Source organism: Mus musculus, chromosome 3, assembly GCF_000001635.26.
Source record: "Mus musculus strain C57BL/6J chromosome 3, GRCm38.p6 C57BL/6J".
NCBI classification, from domain to species: Eukaryota; Metazoa; Chordata; class Mammalia; order Rodentia; family Muridae; genus Mus; species Mus musculus.
In genome coordinates, this window is record NC_000069.6 from 34,917,851 (window position 1) to 34,924,881 (window position 7,031).

General features: G+C 42.2%; 1 non-coding gene across 1 annotated transcript; it reads right to left on the minus strand.

The window, feature by feature from the left end:
* Nucleotides 1-4,694: 4,694 nt before the first annotated feature.
* On the minus strand, nucleotides 4,695-4,801 carry Mir6378 (microRNA 6378). Its single transcript, NR_105799.1, has one exon. It is a non-coding gene; the product is annotated as a microRNA 6378 (primary transcript).
* Nucleotides 4,802-7,031: the final 2,230 nt, after the last annotated feature.

Below are 7,031 nucleotides of genomic sequence, written 5' to 3' on the forward strand. Positions count from 1 at the left end.
GTTTACTTACGCTCCATCTGAAAAAAAATCCTGATATTCGTAGGAAAGATATTTTGAATCTAACAAGTTTAGATGGAACCCAAACTCACCTTGCAAATTAAGAAAACAAAAACAAAAACAAAAAGTGTAAGCGATTTAATGTCTTTCGTAGAAGGTCTAGATGCCAGACAGTACAGAAAGCAGGGATCAAAATGATTACTATCAAGGCCAGAACTTCAACAAAACATTTGTTCTGAAATGCACAGACTGTTATGACAAAAGTCTAGACAGTGATAATGACCCTTAATGTTGACAAGAAAAAAAAAAGACTTCAGAGAAAAGAAATGGAGAAGGAAAGGAAGGGAGGGAGAGAGAAAGGGAGGGAGAGAGAAAGGGAGGGAGGGAGGGATGCAGGAGAAAAGAAGGAGGGAGGACAGATAGGAGAGAGGAAGGAAGGAAGAAAGAATGGAAGAGGAGAAAACAAAGAAGGAAGGGTGTTAGGGAAGAAGGAAGGGATGGGAGGAGGGAGGAGGAGGAGGAGAGGAGAGAGACAGGGAGGGAAGTGAAGGGCTGACTCTCTACTTCAAGCTGCATACTTTCAGTCAGTTTATACAGAGCACGCACTGGGAGAATCCAGGCTGGCAGGCAGAGATGTAACACAATACACTCAGATGCCCTCACAAGTCAGGAGCTTTGGGGCCAGAATAGTGGAGGGTGAAGGAAATTAACCAGGATTTTATTGCCGTTTATGAGAAGTCAGGTGTGAGAGGCACACACCAATCTTTGAAAACAGACTGGATTTGCTTAAAAGCAAATGGTTTTTGTTAGGGGGCTTATTTTACTCATGTCAAAAATATGAAATTACACCATTAAAGGAAGTGGTAAAATCTACATCACTGCAAAGCCTCGGGGATATATCCACGTGTTCCCACACGCTCAACAGCTATGAAAAGTGTGATTTTCATTTTACCTGCTAATCGAGTACTTGGAGATATTCAGTGGGGGCTTATCCTCTTACTTTTGATTTCTGAGCAATTTCAGAGACACTTTCTACTGCAAAAATAAACTCAAATGCTTATAATTCCAGAAATTCATGTTACAACCAATGTTTTATGTGGCTTTTACCCATGGTTTGAAGGAAGCAGCCATTTCTGATCTACATTTGTGGTCTCGTTTAAGGTTTTTCTGGTTGAGGGATTAAGAAAATACTTAATGATTTTGTGCATCTCATTTATATAACGCTCTAACAAGGTAACAAGGAAAGTCCTGAGAGTTGAGAGAGAAGGAACTTTGGTCTGAAAATTTGAAAATTTACTTTGATTCTCAGTTCTGTGATTTCCCCTCCCTCTCTCCTTCCCTCCCCCACTTCTTTTCTCCCTTCTTCCTTCTCCTCCTTCTCTCTCTCTCTCTCTCTCTCTCTCTCTCTCTCTCTCTCTCTCTCTCTCGCTCTCTCTTGCTCTCTCTCCTCTCTCTCTCTGTGGTGCCACTGACCAATCGCAGGACCAGGCCAGTGTGTTCCCCTGGTTCTCACCTCCCTTCCCTTTTGACCTCACAGTTTTAAGTGGGCATTTGTTAAACAAGATGGGGAGACCCAGCTCTGCAAGCTTCCATGGAAGCACAACATCCTCAAAGCAGAAATTACCTTACATTTTTTAGTGCTCTTTGAAAAGTTTAAGTGCAATAAAATCTCTTCAGTATTTCAATATATATAATATAGTAATTACTTCTGCAATTAGAAGGAACAAAGCATTAAATCACTTTTTATTAAGTTATTTTCAATAGATGTATTTTATACTTACAAAACCATATGATAGGTATAATACTTATTAGTTTTGATTCACATCCACATATGGTGTTGATGTAGTATGTCAGCACATATTTATCACGGAATTATCCACACAGGAGTGACCCAGCTGCACAAGAAACACAATAATTAGAAGTTGCAAGGGCACAGAGAGACACAATGTAAGAAAAACTCACACGCAATGAACAGCAACCATTTCTTATTGTGCTCCCAAGAGTGAGCCCATGAAGCAGCTATAAGACACTTAGAGCTTATAAGACACTTTTATAAGCAGCGGTAGGGAACAGTTAAGGCCCGCTGAAAATTTTATACAAGCAAATTTACTGACGTCAGAGGTTATCCTACCCGTCACTTAGTTGATGACTAAGTGAGGGATGAGTGGAACACAGGGTCTAAAAAGCCAGAGCAATGGGACCATAGGTGGCTGCCCGTGATGCTCCTGCCTTCCTCCTCTGCTGCCTGGACAGGGGCCATCAGTGGTTACTGAGACAACCCTGATATTACCAATGGAAGGCATTCATTACGCTTTATGTAGCTGCAGCAACGTGCTTCGTGGGCTTGCATTTGTGTCAACTAGTCTTTGAGTCCAATAAACACAATTGTCATGAATCAAACATCTACCTAAGGGTGAGTTGAACTTTCTTGCTCCTCATACATTCTGGATGTCATTTCCTTGAGAGATAAAGTAAAAACATGCATGTCTATTTATCTGGGGTCTTTGCCGTGGAAGCATGTTGTGAAGACAACCTGTGATCCTGAAGAAACTTCTCCCCAGATGGATGTCCCAGCATTAAAGCACGCATGAAACCAAGTGACCAGAGGATTATCTCAGCTCCTAGGCACTAGAGTTCCATGCAATGTATTTGTATTAGCATTTTCATGTGCATAAAATATTAGTGTTGTCATTCAAGGAGTAGAACACATGAGCTGCAGACAACATAAAATCAACTTCAAGACCTCAGCCTCTGTAGGGTTCTGTTTGTTTTTCTTACCCTCAGGGAACATAGGAGCTTTCCACAGTCTAAGCACACTGCTCCTGGGCTGCTTAACCTTGACATTTGACCCCTGAGGCCATAATTTACATCTGGCTATGTGCTATACAGCTGAGCCATTTTTCCAGCCCCGAGAGCATCTTTGAACATGACATCTCTCGTCCCATCTTGTTCTCATGATGCAGCAATAAAAGGGACATGGAGAGCTCTGAGCCAGGGTCACGCGTAGCCTGCTGATGCCATCGGGATACTTGCTGTGGAGTCTGGGAATGGGGGAAGTCATTCTTTAAAATCCCAGTGTTTCCAAAGGAGTGTTAAGTGTTCATTTACTACTTTTCTTTTCTGTGTGGAAGTGTTTTTGGCTCCATGTGTGTCTCTGCAGCGCTTTAAGCCACCACGTGGGTGCTAAGAACGAATCCGGGTCCTCTGTTTATTCAACCAGTGCTTTGAACTTCTGAGCCATCTCTCCGGAACCCCAAAACAGTTTCACAATCTTGAATTTAATCACAACATTAAAAAAATGTGAAATTTGAGTAAAATCTTGGTGGGGAAAAATGCATTTACAGTTCAAGTTAGAGACTGAGCTCTAAGAATTTACCTGTGATGTCCAAGGTGAGGCTGACTTCATTCATGGAGCAGAGGTTGACTGAGGGCTCACTGTGCACCTGGAGCCAGGCTGGAGAGAGGGAGGGAGGGTGAGGAGTGAAATGTACCTGTCCCTAAAGTTCATTCACAGTCTCCTGCCACAGTCTCCTGTCACATCTCAAAGGTAGGAGCCCAACTCTCCAGTATGCCTAGCGACAGTGGAATATAAAACGTCTTCATCTAAAACACAGCATCATCCTATCAGGGTACAAAACACAGTGTTTGGGTGTCAGAAAGCTGGGCGTAGAAAGACCTTTTGGACCTTGGATATGGTGGCCCATGATGGTGAGATAGTACTCTGACTGCTAAAGCAGGAAGGTCAGAGGTTCAAGGCCAGCCTGGGTGGGATGAAAGAAGGAAAGAAAAGCTTATTGTCTTTAATACCTCACATTACGAAGCATGTGAGGACCTAATACCAGCTTTCCTCCTTTTGTTAAATTGGCACTAATATTTCTTTAAAAAAAATTTGGAAATGCATTCTAAAATTTATGACTCAATAACACTAATTTTAATTGTCTTGACCTCCCCATTTTATTTCACTCATTTTTTTCCAACAACAATAGAAAAATCAGCCCGAGGAAATGTGGTTTTGTTGGATTGGTTCATTGTGGAGCTGCAAGGAAGTTATAGAAGGAATTTCTGTCTTTCAGTTTTTTTTTTTTTTTTTGTTTTTTTTTTTTTGTCAGCTGAACCACAGACCTTGAAAAACCAAGAGTAAGCAAGGGACTGAAAGCTTTGGGAGTTTGCAGGAATATTATCAACTCAGATTTACATTTTTCATTTTTCTACACTTTATGAGGGGGCAACTGATTTTAATACAAGTGACTGTTTAGTAAAGGGTTTTACTAAGGAAAGCAAAATAAATGTCTTTCATTTTGAATTTCATGGAAAACAATGGCTTAAAATTTAAGGTTAGCTGTATGTCGGAGTGGGGGGAAGGAGCAAAGAACTGACTGAAAGCAAGCAGCAATCTGGGGGCTTTGGGAAGGCAAACAGGTTTCTAAATGCATCCGGTGGGTCTTGAAACCATCTTAAATGTATTCCAGAGACTGCACCATACCTAAATAAAAGAAAACTCAGTGTTGCTTGTGGTATGTAGTGGTTTTCCCATCTTGTCACTAAAGACCTTATACTGGTCACACTACTCAGGAAGGCCTAAGAATGCCCACCAAGGTGAGCCCGAGAATGAAGGCAGTTGAATAGTTTCAGCTCTCACATAGCGGCTTGTGGACATTTGCCACGGGTCACAGTGATCTCTGAAGTGGACTGATACTACTCCATATTTCAGAGAAAATCAGGCAGTTCCTTACAATGTGGGAACAAAGGCAGGCTCCCCAATCACCAACAGAAACGCGTGTGTCCTCCCGTGAACCATGCGAGAGCCACAGGCTGTGAGTGAGGCGGACAGGGAATAGCCCCACTGTTTTCAGTTCCTAACTCAGCCTCTGGGTTTGCAATTGTTTTCCTGTCGGACTTTAATGTAAAATCAGGGGCATGTGCTTCAGAAAGTTAACAGGCCTAAGGTGGTTTTATTTTTCTTAATAGTAACACTAATTAAAAAATATGATGCATTATCTTTATAGGTATTCTAATACTTTCTTATCTATGATACCTAACATAAAAGTTTTCAGTATATTGCAGTATATCACATATATCAATTATTCTTTTGCCTGACATCATTATAACATTTTTGCAACAAGCACAGATTGCCTCAAGAGTTCTTTGGGTGGTACAGGTATGAACAAATGACATCTTGTTTCTCACATTTTCCTCTCAATAGCTCTCCCTCATTATGTATAACAAACACATATGAGTTCTGAGATCTCAAAAAGAACAAACAAACAAACAAACAAACAAACCCCCAAGAACTGTGGTTGCCCTTTGTGACTGAAATTCAGTGACAGTGTCGTGAGAATCGCACCCAGGCAGGTGTTACTCCTGGGAGCCACCCCTGCTGGCCAAGGCTGATCTAGTTGCAACCTGAACTCAATAACTTGGAAATAGCAAACCAGTAATTTTGTGAATCCAATCAGAGAACAAAAAAAAAAAAATCACAGAATATTCCAGCAAGTAAGAAAATGGAGTTGTAAATATCAGCCTCGTTTATTTCCCATTACCACAGCTGGAGGCGAGAAAAGAACACGGCTCCGGGTAATACAGTCCGCTCAGAACTGTAACGCACAACGAGGTCGAAGACGCAAGAGAAATTCTACGAAAAGAAGGCATGGCTCTCTGTCTTTTATTACCTTTAGAAATCACTCCTAGATTAAAGAGGAGTTTCCTTGGAAGTTTATAATGATAGATGACCTGCCCCTGTTGGCCCAAAAGTAAATTAGAAGACCGTTTCCCAGCCAATATTCTTGTAAAGAACTAGGGTATCTCTTTTGTAGCACACACCTTGATGGTAATTTTTGCGAAGGCTCTCATCCGAGTTTCCTTAGTCTCAGCAGCGTATATGCTGCGAGTTCTTTTCCATCATTCTTCGTGCATCTTGCAACAAAACCCTTATCTGCTCACCCTTCACAAACGCTGACCTCAGGTAGCCCACCTCTGTCAGTGTCAACAGCATCAACTGGCCAGCTGTTGAGAATGTGCTGTGTCAGGCCCCAGACTAAAGGTTTTCAAGGCACATGTGTCCCCTGGATTTCACCGTTCCTCCATACCCTAAAATCCATGTCCCTTTCTTTGTTTCTCTAACTGCAGTGACACTCTCTCATTTTCTTCTGATGTCAGTGACATTGAATATTTGTATGTTATAAAAACAAAACAAAACTGCTTAGTGGCGGGAGAGATGCTGGGGAGGGGTGGGGCAGGGGGTTAGCATGCTTACTGCTTTTCCCCAGATCTGAGTTTGATAGGACTTGTGAACCAGCTAGAAGAAGAGCCACCTCAGTAAACAGATGGGTACATTCTGGCAGTGTGATTGACGGGTCTGTTTGCGGTAAATGCCCCCAAATCAGTGTGTTGTGTAGGTGTACTCAGGAATCTTGGGAAAAGATGTGGAATTTTAATCCCATACACATTAGCCAATGTTCAGCTAATGACCGGCAAGAAGAAATGGAGAATTGTGTATGAGGAAATGATCTCAGCCACAGGGGAACTGAGGGAAAAGAACTCTGTTACCTGAGGCAGGCACAGGCTTTCCCATGATTCCAAGAGTGGGGCTGAGAGGTGTGAATGATGTGCCCAAATAGGACACTCGTGCCATGGTGTCCATACTTCAACTGAGATGGCGGCTCAGAAACTGGAGGGCAAGGAAACATGACCTGATGTTAAAGGGAAAAAAATCAGGAAGAAGTAACATTTATTACTAAGAAAAGAGAGGAGTGGGGAAGAAAGAGAGAAAAGGGGGAGGGAAGGGGAGGGAGAGAGACAGAAAGGAGAGTGAAGGGAGGTGGAGTATGGTTAGAAGAGGGAATAAAAGAACCAACTGTTGGGTCTATGCTCACCTTTGAAATAACGCAAACCCAGAAGACCAGATGGCAGGCAAGAGAGGTTGATTAATTAGTGTTCCCAGCTTTCCGGGATCAGTAAGCAGAATCACAGAAGATCATGTAAGAGCAGCACATTGAGTTTGGCAATTTCAAGCATGCAGGATGAATGCTAATGGA